This window comes from Channa argus, chromosome 6 (genome assembly GCF_033026475.1).
Source record: "Channa argus isolate prfri chromosome 6, Channa argus male v1.0, whole genome shotgun sequence".
NCBI classification, from domain to species: domain Eukaryota; kingdom Metazoa; phylum Chordata; class Actinopteri; order Anabantiformes; family Channidae; genus Channa; species Channa argus.
This window is the reverse complement of record NC_090202.1, coordinates 6,476,233-6,495,904: the sequence shown is the minus strand read 5'-3', so window position 1 is coordinate 6,495,904 and position 19,672 is coordinate 6,476,233. Positions and strand designations below refer to the sequence as shown.

Sequence of the window (19,672 nt, the reverse complement as noted above, 5' to 3'; positions counted from 1 at the left end):
AACACTGCAAAGGTTTAATTACTTTTTCATGGTGTTGTATAGTGCACACACTCACTCAAGAGAGCTGTTAAATAAGGACACAATAATAGGTACTTGTTTAATTTCTTTAACAATCTAGTGCTCACTTCAAACATTAAACGTAAGAGCTTAGTGTGTCGTAAACGGCGCAGCAATATCATAAAAGCTGAAATATTCTGTGTGAAACATGTCCTATTTATGACCGTGCAACGCCTTCCTGCGGCTGCCTTCTTAACACATACCATAACAACTTCAGAGACAATCCCGAAACCTTTAGTCAGTCTTTAGTTAGCAAGTGCAAAACACTTTTTCACCTGCTCAATTACACCAACACAGTATAACTACAACGTATTGGGAATTTTAATTAGGGCATCCATTAATTCTTCAGGATACTCTTAAAATTCAATTCAATTCAATTCAACTTTATTTATATAGCACCAATTTACAACAGAGTCATCTCAAGGCACTTTACAGAATAAAGTCCAGACTACACAAGTATGTAGAAGCAACCCAACAATTCCCCCTTGAGCAAGCCCTAGGCAACAGTGGAGAGGAAAAACTCCCTTTAACGGAAGAAACCTCCAGCAGAACCAGGCTCAGGGTGGGCAGCCATCTGCCTTAGGTAGGAGCTAGTTCAGGTTGAGTGAGCAGTTTTAACTATAAGCTTTATCAAAAAGGAAGGTTGTAAGCCTAGTCTTAAAAGTAGAGATGGTATCTGCCCCCCGAATTTGGATTGGAAGCTGGTTCCACAGGAGAGGAGCTTGATAGCTAAAGGCATTGCCTTGACCGGTCAGGGTGAGTGGAAAGTGAAGGGAGAAAAGAAAAGACCAACAAAAAGCAACAACAAAACATTACAAAGGTTGGTAGGACACAAAATTAATAGCATACAGGGGATGACAAATAAATGTGAAAATGGTGAAATGGTGAAAATCAGTCAGTAAAAACAGCAAGCACTTTACAAACTGTAAAACTGCAGACAACTCGTAGCACATGACAGAAATAGAACTGTGGCGAAAATACACTCAATAGTTAATGCACAGATCAAACACTTTCTTTTTATTACCTGTCGTCTGAGACATCAAAGTTATCTACAATAATGAATACAGAATTGTACACTTTAGTGGGGTGTTGTGATGTAACAGTAACAGCTTTTGAATTTTGGACTGGTGGGAGACCAAACAAGCAATCTTTCTGTATTTTGCCTTTATTAAAATGATGAACAGTAGAGAAAAGAAAGCTAACAAAAGGAGAGAAAAAGGAGAATTAATAAAGGTCCACTTTAGGGAATCAAATCTGAAAAGTTGCAATAACAGAAATGCTTTATTCCCTTTCAAAGGCTCAACTGTGAGTATTTGGTGATTTTCTTTGTTGTCTAAGGTAGTAAACGGGATATTTTGGCTATTTTTTGAGGTTTCATAAAACAAACTACAACTAAAAATAATAATCAGTTTACAAATGTCGTTTTGTTCCAGTACAAGTTAGTTGAAGCTCAAGGATATTTTGAATGTGACATTGAAAACAGTTAAACAATCTTAGAGTCTGTCCTGACCTCAAAAAACATCTGCCCAGAGCTGATGCACTGTAAGGATATTTTCCAGACATGACTTTGTCAGAAAACCATAAACACCAATTAGAAGGTGTATACGGCATTGCTCACTGCCCTTGTGTCACTCTTGTCAGGATGCAGGCATAATTATTGACAGCCAGAGTCACTGGAGTCAACACTGTCCCCTCTGTGGACGTCTAAACCGAGGCTGCACAGCCCAACCATCAATAGGGGTGGTGGGATCACCGTAAACAGAAGGAACATTTGCATATTATAATTATGTTGAATTGCAAAGACATTCTTCTCAATTACAACCCATTAAAACTTTCCATGAAGAAGAATTGGGAAGCCCAAACTGCTGCCACTCCATAAACTTTAATTGTTGAGTTTCCCTAAACAAGACGGAGAACATGAGGATTACATTCACGCTGCATATAGTCCTGCACGTTATTTTGGCGAATGAGCACTTGATTATTCCCCACACCTCATACCTGTTCTTTTTATTTGAATGACTGTTCTCAACAACGTATAGTAAATCAACCCACACTTCAACACCCGCTTTGACAGTTACAAATTGCTCGAAAGCAAGTAAATATGTTTTAAAATAATTAAAGCTTTTAAAGGTGGGTTCAGTTTGTCTATTTCTGCCTGCTTTCCAAATGTGAACCATAGACAAGATAAGAGAGACAGAGACAACATGTCTCTAATATTGGCTTAAAGTATCTCTCTTGACAAGCAGCAAACAATCTGTCCGAATTTACCATATCACAGTACTGCAGTTAGTCTGCTGCCTACTTTCCTTACTAATCAATAAAGTGTTCTGTCTGTAGGATGTGGGGTGCAATGTACAATGTAGCTCCATGTAAAGGCAGTTGTCCACGGACCACCAGGTCAGTGATTCAATCCCCGGTCCCAGCTTTATGTTGAAGTGTTTTTGAGCAAGACACTGAACCCCTTCCCTTCCCCAGCTGTGCAGTGCTCATCCAAGCCTGGTAGAAATTGGGGAGGGTTGCGTCAGGAAGGGCATCTGGCATAAAAAATTGTGTCAAATCAACATGCGGACACTGATCCGCTGTGGTGACCGTGAACTCACAGGATGTCTTCTGCCTATACGACTGTTAGAAAATGCCTAAATGATTTTCCACATGGCTAAGGTGATATTAGTTTTGTCTAAATAAAATATGCCAATTTATCAAATTCAACATTATAGAACGAGAATTTATGATGTTAAAATCTCTGTCATATTGGCTTAGAAAATTATTAGAAAATCTGAATAATCAACAACTAATTTCAGGTCTGCCTCAGTCTACACGAGCAGCTGTTTGTACAGTAAATTCCTTCCCTTCACTCAGACTTTACTAATCAAATGGGAAATGATCTTGATTTACACATTCAAATACTCAATAGTGGCAACAAATGTAAGATACAAAATGGAATTACTATGTGGTGTTCTTCCAGTCAATCCACTTTATACACAAATTGACTCGACGACTGAGCCAAAATTAAAAAAAAGGCCATTACCAGCTGTTAGCTGTCACAATTAATAGAATAAACAGGGCAATAAACTGCCCTTTGATTTACAGTGGACACTCACCTAGTTTGAATTTGCTGTTAAGCGATTTGCAGAATCTTTTAATCAGAGGCCCTCTTTTCCGATTACAATTTGCATTGAAGAGACTGTTGCCATTTAGATGAAGATAATTATACTGTTTCCTAAGTAAGGATATCAGTAGTGGACACAGCAATAAAGCTACAATATGTGACTTTAGGAATCAAACTAACTGCAGCATGAGACTCCAAATTAATCCCCCCAGGGAGTCACACTGACGTTGTGTGTCTGTAGCAGAAGGTTGCTGCAGCAACTCAATTTTAAGACATTATTACGACTTTTACTTGACCTCTTTGAATGCATATTACGACGATGAAGGACGTGATTACAAACTTAAGTTGAGTATGACTGTTAAACACAAATAACACATTTTTTTTGGACGGTTTACAAAAAACCTACAAAATGTAAAGTGCACAGCATCATATAGTGGTGTGTGTTGAGAGTTGGCTGAGTGGTTGAGGACATACATGCAGGGAGACAGGAGAACTTTTCACTCAGTGTAAGATTTATGTACAGTGTGTAGACAACTAAATACAGAAATAACAACACAACAAAATAAAGCTAAAACTAAGCTAGGCCCATTGCTATTGGGGAACTAGCAGCAGGTCTGTACTGCAACAAACAATCCCGCTCAAAGAGTTTCTACACCTGGCCTTATATAACAGAGACCCCTCTCTCTCTATTTCACCCCAGTATGGTATAGCCTAATTTCCCCCTGCTATGATGAGTTTTTAAACCTCCCACTTCCTGTTTGAGAGTCTCGACTTGTGCCCTGTTGGTGGATGGAGTGAACATTTGCTAAGTATCACATTGACAGCAGGTTTTAGAAAATGTGTCTATGGGGTTATCTTGTGCAATGGATTTGTCCACACAACTAGACAACAACAAGTCGATTCTCCCGGCTTGATGGAAAAAAAACTAATAGAACTGGAGGTACTAGTGTGTCATAACGAATCTGCACCCTACTCTCCACAGGGCATGGGGCTGGCCCAGTGACAGTGTGGATCCACTAAATGTGCTGTTTTCAATTCGAGTGTCATTAAATTTGCACTTCCCAGCGGTAGGTAGAAGTAACACATCCAACCACTTATGGAGGCTGTGTATGTTCTCTCACACTAGGGGGGAGAGAGAACAGAGGCAGCTTTGAGTGACAGATGATGTTCACAACCCGCAGAGAAAACCTGAAAATCCGATAAGATGGAACTTATATACTCAAAGAAATGTTCAAACCCAAAGATGCTCAGATATCAAATGTTGATTAAACATGTATTTAGACATTAACAGAACACTGACTTTTGTACATTCTATTTTCCAATAGCTTGTTACTCTAAATATTGAATCAAAACTAAATGCTAATTTATTAAACGTTCAACTGGGAGATTGGGGAAAAAGCACACGCTGACGACAAGATGTTAACTTTCATTAACAGAGCGATTACAGTAACAAAGGTAAAGTTAATCTTCTTTGATGCACACTGACACATGTACACTGACAATTGTTTTCTAATTTTGTATAAGACAGTAAGATGCCTTACAAATGTGTATTAAAGACTTTTTTTAAGCCTAGAGTTCAGAATATTATATTTTCTACATTTTAAAGATCCTTGAGAACCCTGCATAGATGCAAGCAAAGTACCATTTTGTATCTGCATGTGATGCACAGAATTGGGCCATGTGTGACTGGTTAGAAGCTTGAGCCTCACTCAAAAGCCCTTAGAAAAGAATATCTTGGCATTACTGCCAGACAGATAGATAGATAGATAGATAAATAAGCAGACAGACAGACAGATAAATAGATAGATGGACTAGGGCTCAGCCTAATTTATTTATTTTTTTGGAAAGTGCACTCTAGCATGTCCTCACATCTACAATTAGCTCAACAATGTGCAGTGTGGCTGTTGCTATATTCTCCATGCAGCAACATCCTGGAGAATGCTGAAGTACAGTCAACATATTTGTCAAAAAATGACACACGCACACACACACACACACACACACACACACAAACAAGCTTTGATAAAAGCAGGAGCTGCAAGCAAACAATACAAGGACAAACAGTGATTCTGAATGACACCCAGCTTATGGGATTTCTATTTCTAGACTTAGTTATTTTGAAATCCTGCAGGGGTCAGTGACAAGAATTGGTGATTTACAAAAGCTGTAGTAGTGTGGGTGTCTCTTCTATATGCAATTTTGGCATGTCTTCCCACATAATGACAGTTTAGTTATTTCCTCACTGATGTACAGTATGATTGTTTGGCCTCTACACCATTTTATCCACTCACATGCTGTTTCACTGTATTCCTGTCGTCTTGTTCCTCAGCATACACCAGCAGCTCCATGGCCTCTTTGTTCAGTGCAGACAAGCTGAATAGAGCCAGTGAAGTGGTGCCTTATGGTGCCACTTTGTGCTACAGTGATGCTGAGGAATCTACATTTGGCTTCAAATCCTCCTCCCAAGGCTCCTATACTGCATTGATCCTGCTCTGTATGTACCCTTGCAAGGTATTATGTATGCTTGCTATGTGCTTCACTGCCACAGCAGAGTCTAGCGAAAAGCTGATTTCCACTGCGGAGAGAAAATCAAATCAAACTGTTGAACTTAAAAACCTCGCCTGGCTGAAATTCACAGCACTTGATATCAGGATCCATCATTAAGATCAGCTTTCATGTCCTGAGGCTGGATTACTGACCAGATGGGTCTATACTGAAGGAGCCGTATCAAAAATAAGCAATATGGACCATCTGTTGATATCATAATCACAAATGATAAATGTATACAATAAGGCAAAGATTTGATCGCAAACGATATTAGAGACTAAATATGTTTCTTGTCACTGAGAATAAAAATACTATCTGTACGGTATAGTTTGGTTTTATAGTCAGTTAATATTACGACAGTGTCAGTGCCAGCATCATTCAGATGGACTGACATAAACATTTGGTACAAATAACGTATTTATCATGTAAATATTCTTAAAGAGCTTGTGACACCAGCAGGTCCATTTTTTTTACATGTCTAATGAAACAATGAGACAGCCTTCTGTCTTTTTATCCAATGTCCTCATTCTGGTCAAAATTTGACTTTGTCCAATATCAGTTGTGCTTTGTGTTTATTCCTAATTAGGAAATTAGTATGCCGACAATAGTTGACACAACTAGCTATGACTGACTGAATCACACTGGGTCTACATTGATCAGACATATCTAGACTATGGTAGAGATCATCTTCCTTCATAACAACAAAAAAAAAGAAACAAAAGCACTAAAAGATTCACAAATATATTTTTTACAAAGTGCTTTCAGCTGTGACTGCTGTCAGTCCTCGGTTTTCAAAACAAGTAAGGCAATATCTCAGGTGTGTACACCAGAAACACACAAAAATGTCACACAATTTTTTACATCCAGATCGTTCTTGAGTCTATAAGGTTGACTAAAAGCTCTCGGAATTTTGAAAAGGTTGCCATGGGTTTCATTTTTTGGTATTCTGCGGCTTAGTTCTATGACTCGAATTTAATGTAATAGTGTACAGGAGCCCGACTGTAGGGGCTCATAAAGCTACCACCATGGCTGTACACGCAACTACAGCCAACTAGATCCTATTAAATGCAGAAAACCCCCATTCATCATTTTGTGTCTTAAGTCAACCCAAAGTGAACATAAAATGTTTTTTCCCTCTCCTTTACAACGCTGTTAATCATTTAATTAACAAGAGCAATTAGGATTTATTACCAGAAGAATTTACATAAATAAACCTACTGTAAAAACTGGACTTAATAATGAAAAATCTACACAGCTCTAATTGATACAGAAGACAGTGGCCAAAATTCACTCAAGACTGTAATGTCTGTTACAAGCTCAGAACATGACAGCTATGAATGCATTTGATTCACTCAGTGCACACAAATAATGAAGTGAACGGCTTCATTTTGACACACTTCATGTGAAAGCCCCTGTAAATCGGGTTTAGGAAGAACTTTTTGTAAAACATCTACTGTGGATGTTATTTTCATACATACACTACAGGGTGATGAGCTTTACTAATCCTGTCTCTGTGTCAAAGCAACTTAAAAAGGCTATAAATACACAGTGGCAGTGGAGCAGTAAACACGTGACGTGTAGATTAATCTACTTTTGGCTTTGTAACAACACAATGAAATTAGGGTGAACACTAGTTTTTTTTTTTACTAAAATAATTTTATCATTATGCACCAGTTCCTTTATTTGTTTGCTGTGGCTCTTCACAGAACACGTGGACTCTGTAGACCACATACTGTTAGACCTGGATATGTCTATGCACATGTGCATTTGTTTATTTGTATTTGTATCATCCTGGTCAAATTAGACCACTATGTGGGGGGCCCAGGGCTAAAATGAGCTGCGGACCCCGAGAGCATCTCTCTAGCTGATTTCTTCTTATTAGATTAAAAACTGATTTCTTTGACAACATGTTAAATGTGAGCCCAACATAACATTTAGGTGATACGTCTAAACAGCCTAACAGCTTTGCTTCCTTTGCAGACATGCTTTAACTACACTTAATACTATGTTAACGATAATCTGCTGGTTTTTATAAACAGTGGATATTTGTAATGTTGATACTGACTTTCCAAATTCAATGTTAGTATTCTTGTGTTCTAACAAAAGTGGCAACATTTTTTTGTCCTAATGAAACACCTGAAGAGCCAGTTTCTGCGAGAACTGAAAACCAACACTGTTTCCATTCATGTTTGCTCGCCAGCATTTTTTTTTGTTTCTGGCTTTCCTCATGCCTTGGCACGTTATTAGGAATGGCATAAATTTATTGGCAGGACTCTGAACAGTATCATGTGAATTGTTCTGCCCATACATGAAATAAACTAACAAAACCTCTTCTGGAGCACTAGTGGTTTAAACCTCCACTTATACAGGTTACCAAACCTTTATTTAAAGCTTCCTTAAATATGCACTTAATGGGCCTTTATGAAGCAAATGGGCCCAAATACAACACACGATAACCTCACATTTCTTTTTTCTTTTCTTTTTTTTTTAGATTTTCAATTAGGCTAAAAGACATTAAATTAAATTATGATCTGCAAGCCTGTGAGTATTAAGTTCAAACAGAGGCCAAGTTTAAAAAGTCTGATATGCATGATTCTCTGAGGGAATTAGATCTTCAATTTGCAATTTTTCCTTGCAATGACAGTTTTTTTTGGGGGGGAAGATCAGGTTAATGATTTTAATCCATGACAATCAGTATAATTAGTAATTATATGAATGAAATGTTTAGAGACACTGAAGACAAGCTTATGCCACACTTTGTGAGTCCCTAATCGCAAACCTGTCAGCCTTGTTATTTGAGAATGAGAAGCGCATTTAGCTCTGTCACATAATCATTTTATCTATATTTTCACCATCTGTGCACAAAGTTAATATATCTGAATGGGATCACATCATATGTATGCTATAATGTGAAGTTTCTCATATGTCACAGTGCTGATGCCTTAAAAAGTCAGAAACATTAATTATTCACATTTTTGAAAGTCTCTACCTGTCTTTATAACACTCTACTGCCTTAGTTTCATTATAACCTGTTTAACTCCGTAACCGTGGGAATATACAGTATTTACAACAGGAGTTCTCAACCGGTTGTCTGCAGGTCTAGAGTGGTCCATGAAGGTCGTTGCTGGGGATGCATTCAAATACAGTATGTTGTTGTACTGTGATACAAATGCGTTTTACGGCCATTGTCAGAAAAAAAAAAAAAAGATCTTGTTTTGTAGACATTTTTCATGCTATGTTCACATAAAACTGATATAAGATACAAGATATAGCAGTTTTTTGTCACATCTCATCATAAGTCACTTGTCATTATAATATTAAATAGCCTGGCCAGCTAAAATACACATATACACTCACACAGCCTTAATTTACTGTTTAGGTCTTTGTTTATATATTTCACAGCTAATAACGACCATAATTCTACCCCTTACTCTGTTAAGGATTGCAGTGGGGGGCTGCAGTTGATATCAGCTGTAACTGGGGGAGCAGCAGAGTGCACCCTGGTGCACCGATTGCCTGTCTATCACAGGGTTGACACAGGGAGACAGACATTCACACTTACTTTCCCATCTATGGGAGACACTTGAAAACTCAATATCATAATCTAAATGTGTTGCATTAAGGCTTTGGGTTTCTTCCGTGTAGTCCGTGCATATCATTGGAGTTATGGTTATCAGTGATTGTCAGTGACAAGAGTATGGCTGCTTACTGTATAGCTGGTACAGCAGTAACCACAGATGTTAACCTGACAACACTCCTTCATTTCACTACGTCATGTTAAACAGCTACACTACACTGCATCATCTCAGATGACATTTCTATACAACTAAACCTAAAAAGCAAATATGTATCTGGGAAAAGTAATTACGACAAGATTCCATTTTATGTGAACATAATGGTTATATCTTGACATTTAATGGAAATGGCAAGCTGCTAATATGTTGATGCTGAACATATCAATAAAATGTCAAACACACAAAATATCTGATTTCGCAGTAAACACCCTGTTTCATTCTCTGCCGAAAATGCAATCTTGCAGTACAACATCCAGTTTTTCTTATTTTTATGTTTTTTATGGTTGTGTTTAAGCACTGCTTAGGGGAAAGGGAAAGATCCACGGCAAATAGCAAAAAAATGCATTTACTTGCTCTTACAAAAAAGCTTTTTCTAATTGTAACCTATATGGTTGTCTTGCTTGGACCTGACCACACAACACACACGTTCCCTCATTAGGTTTCTTTCAAATATAAATCTGTCAGCAGTGTAGTTGCACAAGAATTAGTCTTGTCAATCAACTAAAAGTAATCGCACAACTTCTATAGTTAATCACAATTAGGGAGACTCCACCATGACTTGTCAGTAAGTTATGTAACATTTAGGATAAACAGTTACTGTAACATATAGACAGCTATTGTTTCAGAGTATTCATAGCAATTAGTGTTGAGCCAACAAAATCAATCTGGTTATAGAGGAAATTGTGCACAGCTGGATGCTGCTCCACGGTGTTTTTGTGGGATCTGCCCCACCGTTTTTCACAGAGAGCAGAAAGCAGAGAAGCTGAATCACAAACATCTCAACTACAACTCCATATTTACCAATGAGTCTGAGTCTTCAAGTGCAAAGAAGTGCCGGCAAATGATTTGCATTCCCACTCTATTGTACACATACACACTGTAAAACTCACATTTACTAGTGAGGTAATGGGTCATCATAACAGAATCTGTGATAACCAGATCAAAAAGTGTTTAGGTGGTCGTGTTCACGCATTATTATTGTAGACATAATTTTGTGACTGGCCTTTTTGCAAGTTTCATTGGCACTAACTGATAAGACGTAAACCAGATCTCAGCCCTTTTTCTCTGCATCTGACAACTGTGGTGCTCGGGTTGCTTCTTAGTCAGGATGGGGGCCCCTGGGTCACAATCAGCTAGAAACTCCTGATCTACAGTAGGTACGATACCACAAGAAGGTTAATATGTCTTGACTGGAACAACAGCTAATGTTAATGGACATAAAGCATTAAACACTGAAAGCGTGACTTTACCACCAGCCAGAAGAAGTTCATTATGGGTCACTGTGCTTGGGGCTGTACCATAAATAATTAGTCCACTGCGTGTTTGATGGAGGTGGCATTATCGGAAACTGCTCTTTATTTGCTCTCTCTAGTTAATTAGTAAATTTGATAAATTAGCAACTGAACCAAATTGCAGTCCAAAAGCTGTCAAGTTAGAAACAAATTAAGTCTGAAAAATTAGGACATCAGAGAACATTCAGTAGGATTGAAACAAAAGTGCTTTTTGTGTTCCCTTTTTTGGAAGGACGTGAACATTTCTTCATAGTTAACATTTCCCGAATGGTTGCTGTTGCCATATTCATAGCAGAGGCTTTTTCGGCTCAGGAAACGGTTTGCAAATAAAACAGCTACCTTGGATATGAATGAAATCTCAAAGAAGATGTTATGATCCATTCTCAGGTTTGATGTAGGATCTGAGGTAGTGAGGGCGACGCAGTTTTTTGGTCTTAGATTGATCCTCAATCCTCTCTCTTTTGAGCGTAGGCTTTGCTCATTTTGCCACTTTTTGCATGGATTTCCTTCAGGTGCGTGATCTTTGAAAGGATTACAGGAAAATGACTTGCTAATTAGTGGGATACATACCAAAAGTTATGATCTTCCGAGAATGTTTCATGTTTTCTGCCAAACAGCTTTCATATGCTTCTGGATACAGATGTGGGGAATGAACTGAGCATAATGCAACTATAAAGCATAACAACAGCAAAACTGAATGTGACTGGAATAGTAGATTTCAATAATTTACTCCATGCACAACATAGACAATAATCTTGGACAGCAGAAACCCGCTCAGTGCCATTATTGCACTTTAATATAGCTCTGCCCGTGCCACTTGTCCATAATACTACACCCAGGCACACTCATTGTGCTGCCAGGACCACTTATAACATCCCTGCCTCATGTGCAGCTCCTCCTCCTCCTCACTCTCCTCTGCCTATGAGCCAATGCAAATTACAGTAACAGCTTGGACGTGAGTATAATCTCAAGTGGTGCAAACTGGGCTCCATGGCGAGGCATGCAGGCAGATGGAAGCAGAGACGCTGCCAGGCCTCTTTAGGGGCTCCCACTCTTTCTCCAGCATGCTAGACAATGGAGGAACTGTGGCTCATAACCAGCTCCACGTCTGCCACTATCATGCCGACTACTCCCATACGCTGTATTTGGTAAATGACATAAAAGAGAAAGGGGGGGCTCCTGTCATGGCCTTGTTTCGACCAATGCACAGATGGACATGGATCCTTGCTGCAATATTACCATGTGCCACTGCGAAAAAGCAGAGGGCTGAGACTTGATAAAGGATATTCAGCTTTACGATCTGAGGTGGGGGGGGGGGCAGTAGGTGTCTTTCTGAATGTTTCACCGCACAGTAAGTGGGAAAGGCCTTCCTTTGAGCTATAGTAGACATTTATATGTAAACATCTTATTTCATTTCCATTAAAATACCATAACATATAATTCTGTGAAAGCTAATTTTGCCACATAAAAGAAAGCCTTGATTCTGTTAAAAATGCATCTCTAGAGAGTACACCACTACTTTCAACAGTGTACTTACATCTGAACCACATCATCTGTACAGTACTCAATACAATATACACTACAAAGCATTATTATTCTCAGCCCAGTTTAAATGTAATCTTAGTACCAAAATAGATTTTCCTAATGCCTGAGCATTATTATATCTGTATTACTGAACTGCTTCCGATTGCCAGGAACAAGTAAGAAAAGTTTGTCCTGCTCTGTAATTTGTGAGACCCTGCTGATTTCTGCACTGAATGAAATGATACATCCATAAAGGGGAACTGCAAGTTGAAAAAAAAAATGATATGGTTACGGATACCTCTTAGGTTAAAAGCTTTGCCCCTTTGAATTCAAGCACTGCTGCAAAAGTTACATCAAATTGTAATGCACCTTTTATTTTGAATGAATGAGCTCCAGGCTTTACACTTGCATGACAACACAGATCAGAGGTTCCCTGTTTTGCTGCTCTGGGAGAAAAGGCTTGTTTATACTCACAAACACTGATTGTGCTATTCTTGGCCATTAATGTATATTGATTCTTAGCCTCCTCGTAACTAAAGGAGACACTTATCTAATAAGTTTGCATCTGTATGTGTCATTAAACGTCAACATTTTTTAATGATGAAATGATGCAAATTGGGAATCTTAAGAGAGAGACAAAACATATGTAACACTGAAGAGTTCAAATACCACCCCCACTTTCTGCATACATACATAATAACAAACAGTACAAAAGAATATGATGTATGAAGAAATCAATAGACTGTGAGTCAGCTGTGTGTTGAGATGAGGCTGTTTAAGTGACTCAGTCTTCAATGTGTTTGCCAACCCTGAGTGCATCTGCAATAACAAAAAGATATTTGACTGAGAGACAGAAAGCAGAGAAAAAAGCACCAAGACGCTGAGCGCAACCCCCCCTGGAGCTACACATCTATTGTATCTGACTTGGGCTCGCACGCATGCAGGTGTGCTTGATTTTACCATATTTTTCTCCAGTATTATTTGAAATAGCTTCAGCTCCACATAAGTCCTGCTATCCTGGGATGTGGATGACACGGAGTGCTTAAATAGCTTAATTTCTGTGGATGCTTACAGCTGCAGCAACAAAAATCAGGTGCGGGGATGATGTCTTTACACATGCTGTAAAATTTAAGATTGCACGACACTGGCTGCTGCTGTCTTCAATACTTAGTAATCCAGGAAAACACTGAATGTCAGACTCAGATTACTTTGACAAGGGAAGCAGGCCACAAAACCCAACAACAGGAGAGGAGGCCTGTGTGCACGGTGCTGCCGTTCCAGTGCTGGAATTTAGAATGTGCAAGGCTAATAACTTGACCTCCTCCTCACTCTCCCCTCGATCCCAGATTAAATACATGCATTCACTACCTACTTACAGAGCACAGTTTTGTAGGTTGTAGCACCATATTTTGTGTGAGCAGGGATGAACTGGTGGGGAATCCTGTTGTTACGCCTCTTATCGCCTTCAAACTTGACAACAAGGATTAAACCACAGTTGAAAGAACAGCTGGGCAAAGAAGCCAAAAGAATACATATGGGCCAAAACTGCTACCCTTTCCCAACACAAACTGTTTTTATTTGATGGCAAGGGGGGAATTCAATTCTCTTTAAAACGGCTTAATTTAAAAAATATGGGAGTTATTTGGTTTTTCAGGGCAGAAACAGAACAGGATGTCTCACAGTGCACAAAATATGCAGAGTTATGCAGGGTGCATGACTGTTGTCGACGCTGCTTGTTAGGTGTACGAGAAGGGGGGAGGGGGAACACTGAAGGGAACAGCAGTTATGTTCAACTGGGTAACACAAGCTGGCTAATTAGCATTGCCCTGCCATTCCCTTTGAACCAGCAAAGGACAAGTGGGAGCCATCATAATGTTTTGTTCTCAGCATTGTGTGATTCCCACCAGACCATAGAAACCACAGGGGTTCTGACCACAGAAGGTCAGAGGTACGCAATGTAACCTCACTTCCCACTATCCTCCTTAGTGAGCTCCCCCAGGAGAGTTACCCTTTTCCTCAAACTACCCCCTCGGCAAAGTGCAGTTACTGACAGCACACTGGATCATATAAGTACCTAGATATGGAGCAATGACATTTTCAGGATGCAAACCAACTCCAAGTACAGCAGACAGATGTTAAGGGGATACAGGTACCTACCGCACTTCAGACGAACACAATTATTCTCGCCTGACTGTTCTCTGAAGACGCAGCACAGATCATTAACTCTACTCTCTTGTGTACCAGGTTATAATTAATAGTTTTGTGCTATATAACGTTCAACTGAAACATGAAATTGTGTCTATCTATTGCTGCAGTAACTTCAAGGCGTTTTGGGGTCCGTGTTAGGTTTGTTAAAAGAGTTACACATTGCCCCCCCCCCCATTTCTTATATTTCACCACTTTTTTTTTGACTGCTCCATCATTTTCAAAATCGAGTTCCCAAGTTCACGGTCATGGCAACTGGTCACTTTCAGTTTGCCTCAGCTTTGCATGGACTCTCCATCAACAATCTTAAACATGCTTTGTTCTGCACACAGTGCACTGTTTGTGAATGGTGCAAGCTTCCAGGTGCCTGTTTTCTTTAATAAACTGTTTTTTCTTACTGGATTTGTGGGTTTGTCTACCTCCATAGAATCCTGTTGTTTCACAGCAGTTGTTCAGTGTGTTGTCCCAATGAAGATTAGTTATAAAATACATTGAAACAACGATTGCAAATACATGCACTTAAGTAACCAGGTTAGAGAAATCAGCCTTTCTCTGGTAATTGGGAAACAATGTTTACATGCACTTAAGAAACCTGATTAATGGAAATACATGAATACATGTAGTAATACATGCATTTATAAGACGTCAGACTCAATTTGGAAACCTGGCTTCCAGATTTTGAATGTACAGTTACAGAAAATGCTGCTTCCTGCCATTTTGGCGGAGTGACAGAGTGGCAGAGGGGAAAAGCAAGAGGAGAGATGCAGCTTACCCATTGTGCAAACTGAAGTTAAAAATAATAAGATGTAAAATGTTGTGATGAAAACGAGGCAGCAACGCTCCGTTAATCTAGCTGTCCCTCATTCAGCCTTCCACTCAGCTGCTTGTTCCCATCAGCAGCCTTTTGTTACGCACATGGGCTGTTTGAGAAAGGCAATTAGAAAACTCGTTACTAGTATACATAGCAAAGCATTTGGTGACATCCACATAGGAAAATTAGGTTTCCTTCATACCTTACCCCAAGTTTGATTCTGAGAAAGCCAACTGTAACCCGGTTACTTAAGTCCACACAATGATGATGTGGTGTTTAACATATTTTTAAACTGCAATTGTTAAAGGAAATGTTTACATTCATTAATTTCACCTATTTCAGTCATCTTGAAGAATTTTAAAGCTTGGCTTAAAGTGCTCAGTTGTTCACTTTGTAAAGGTTAGGAGAAGTTCTTGGTTTGGGTTAAAGTAAATACACAACATTGGCTATTAATTTTAAGTGGGGAACAAATTTAGTTCCTCTCATGTCAAAGTTACATTATTTATCACCCACACCTCCTCCTTATATGGACTTTCAGTTAAGTCATAAGATGTACGTTAAGTCACCAACAGCTACTCCTGCTTCTGTCATAATATTCATCTGCTATTTGTTGCCAAATTACAACACTTAGTAATGATATAAACTCAGTGGCCTGTATAATGATCATCACTTGTTGTCTGGATTGAAAGGCTACTTAGACGTATCACTTTACACTATCCCTCCATCCTAAATGTAACACCCGACTCAAAAGGACGTTTAAATCGTTTAATGTGAGTAACTACTGACACGAGACACATAGCATTTACTTAACAACAAGGTATTATTTCAAATTCAATAACAATTTCTTTATTTCTCGTTAGCGAACATCAATTTATCCAAATAGCAAAACAATACAAAGCAGAGAGAAAAAAAAGAAACATACGCATACATACATACACAGATAGGGCCCAAACTAAGAGAAGAAAAGGACATAAAAAAAAAAAATAAAGGAAACTCCAGGGAGGATTTACTGGGCTTCTGCTGGTATACGCTTACACCAATGCATGTAAGGATTTAATCCCAGAGTTCGTCACTCTCCTCCTCACATGTGCAGAAAAGCAGATATATTCACAAGTTATCCTACCACTCAAGCAGGATTTCCACATTTCCCTGTCCATCCGAGGCAATTCAAATGCTCTCAACCTCAGTGTCCATCACTGGTGATCCTGGTACAATTGGTTCGCCATCCTTGGATGAAGTCTTCACAAAATCATGCCTCAAAAAACAACAAAAAAAACAAAAACTGACCTGTATAACACAGTCAGAAAGAATCATTGTTGCATCTTAAGAACCAAATTAAACATACTGTGCATTTCTTTTCAATATAGTTAATTTCCACGAGAGAAAGGCAAACAAATCCAGAAACGTTAATGAGTTAGCAAAAGAACCAAGATTCAGAACTCATCTGAAGCCTCACAATGGCAGCAACATGGCACCAAGGACCAGCTACAGCCAAAGAACTGTGTAATGAGTTCACCGATCTTTTCACCGCTCATGCTACATGCATACACACACAGAATAATGCTCAAATCATAATCATAATCACACATATCAACAGCATTCCGGTGTGCCACTTACGCCGAGGGAAAACCAAAGCCATTAACCGGCCATTAACCGTTAGCTGTTTGCTACCATGAATTTGCTTCCAAATACTTCACTCACCAAGAAGAGCTCCAGCACATCCACCACCACATCCACCAACAGTACTGAAGTAAGCCTAAGCTAACATGTAAGCACAGAATGGAGGATTCAAACTGCACAGTGGGGACCTGTGTCCGCATGGCACATGACTTCTGATAGAAAGTTTGTGTACTACTCATGGGTAAAGTCAGTCAGGTAAGTATAGGAGTAGTACAAAAGTAGACGTATGTGTTAAGTATAGTGAATAGAAAGTATTAGTAGTCTTCAACATTATAGTATGTACCTTGTAAACCCTTTTCATGAGAATGAGCAAATCACAAGTGAAACCACGGACACATGTCTGTTATAATTCCTCCTCACTTTAAAAGCTCCTAGATAAATACATTATACAATGTAGGGATTTTTTCCTACTAAAATCAGTCTGAACAATATACTCTCATGGACAAAAACAAACTGAAAGAAAAATGAAAAAAAAAAAAAAAATGTCGACAGGCTCAAACCAATAGGCGTCACAAAAAGCAGCGAGTGGTGAGTGAGTGAGTGCTTCGCTGCCTTATTTTGCCCCCATTTTTCCAAGTCCCCCAACCCTATTATTAGTGGATGATTTTGGGTTGTTTTCAACCTCGAGAGAAACACTACACTGCCCATAAACTATCTACTGTTTCCACACAAAGTTACTTACTATCCAGTAGCTGTTGCACTCCCACACACAGTCTTGCACATTTGTAACCCTGCACTTTGATTAATGTTCATACACAGTATGTATGTCTATCCTTTATCATACCTGTGTGCCTGCACATAATAAGTATATATTTTGGTTTATTTACAATATTTAGTGTTTGTTTAGATGCAGAGTATGTCTATATGTATCTTACTGTATATTTTTATTTCTTAGCACTGTGTATAAGTTCTCTGAGAGCCACTGCCAAATTCCTCCTCAAACTCCTTGTACATGGCTAAGCAAAAAGAAAATAACAATTGCAAATCTGACCCTTTCTGCTCTGGCCCTGTAGTTTCTCTCAGATTTTCTGTGTAAATTCCCACTGGGGATCTACATTCCACTGTATATTCAATCTGCTGATGCGCCACTGCTAGCACAACATTTTAAGCAGACCCGGAGCTGCCCCGGCTAAAGGTGGAGCATAGTCAATATGCAGTAAGTTGGAAAACAGGATAAACTCACCAGATATCAAGCCCTGATCTCCATCGCGGGTTTCACATCAGCATCCAGATCAGGTGGTGGTCTGAGAGTCAGAGCTGAGGCAGGCGACTCCCACTGGCGTCGCAGAAGAACACAGCCTAGAGAACAGGAAACATGTGTAGACCTTTTGTTAGAATCAGGACACGTTATATCTGAGGTGAGTGAGCAGACTGCACTAAAAAAAAAAAAAAAAAAAAGAAGAGCGGTTCTTTTAACACATTTTGGGATATTTATCATCTACTTCTAGACGATATTCGAGTGCAGCAGGCAACATTCCTCAACACATTGGAGACACAGTCATACATCCGTAATGTCATTGACTGAGCTTGCTTCTTTTTTTCCACTTGGGAGCTTTGGGTGCGTTGTGAACGCTGATCTGATTATGAAACAACAGGAAAGAAGCACAAGCAGCAGGAAAGGCACAAGGAAAACAGAGTTGGAGATACCATGACTGTGAATGTGTGTCCTGTCATTAATATTTCACTGCATTATTGTAGCTAAAGAAGGAGCATAATGAAAAATTAATCATATTTTGACACAGCTTTGAAATTTATCTGCAATACAAAGAACGGGCGAATCTTCAGATCGTGATGAGATTTTGTGACTGAGAAAATTAGGTGATTAATGCGCCTGAATAATTACTGCATGGTTTAACATAAGGTTCTTGCCTTTTTATGCACATATCTGATGAAGATGGATAAGGAGGAGCTTCTGTAACTCACTTAAGACGCTATTTTTACTGCAAAATTATTCTTTTATCCCTGTGTTTTCTCACACCGGAGAGAGGTGACTGTCAAAGTCACAGGGCTCCGGTTTCTCACTTGTCCTGAAAATTTGAAACAAGCTACATGACATGTCTCTGCTCTGCCTGCAGTACACCGGCACGCAATCCAAGAGAGATTACCATATTGCTCACATTTGTCTGCAGAGAGCCTTGATGCATTAAAAAAACAGAATTTTCCACTCAGGCCTTCTTCTATTTCTACTGTACATCAATTTGTATTCAAAAAGGGGCTGTAGGCTTGTCACCTAAAGCTATTCTTTCTACCAATGAAGTATTTATGACGCAAGCTTCTGCTTTTTGATATGTCATTCCAATCCTTTGCAATTCATCTTGAGCTGTCATGTCCGAGTTTAAGATATGAAGGCGAGAAACAAAGTAAGAGTGTAGGTGTCATAAATTTCACAATCGATCATTTCACAGTCTATCGTGTCATGCATATTAACAGCTTCTTCTGGTCTGTGTGGAGGTGCTGTGACCCACTCTGACAGCGAGTGACAGTGAGCGGTGTGGCTGCAAAGTGACACTGAGAAACCACTGGGTGGTGCATGAAGTTGTAAATTTGTTTCGAACAAGAAGTCCCTCACCCATACAGAATGGCTTAACAACTGCATTTTCAGTTTTATCTTCAGTGCCAGGCATCAAATCATCACCTGGCCCAGTGTGATAAG

At 39.2% G+C, this 19,672-nt stretch overlaps 1 protein-coding gene across 3 annotated transcripts in view; it reads right to left on the bottom strand.

Moving 5' to 3' along the window:
• lrfn1 (leucine rich repeat and fibronectin type III domain containing 1) overlaps window positions 1–19,672 on the bottom strand; it is a 112,609-nt gene that overhangs the window by 13,291 nt on the left and 79,646 nt on the right. For 2 of the 3 annotated variants that reach the window (XM_067507536.1, XM_067507538.1), the window contains one exon: window positions 18,203–18,318. The gene's annotated coding sequence lies outside the window, so the exon portion shown is untranslated. Of the gene's footprint in view, window positions 1–1,081; window positions 1,256–18,202; window positions 18,319–19,672 lie in introns of all 3 variants that reach the window. The other variant, XM_067507537.1, reaches the window with a different exon arrangement.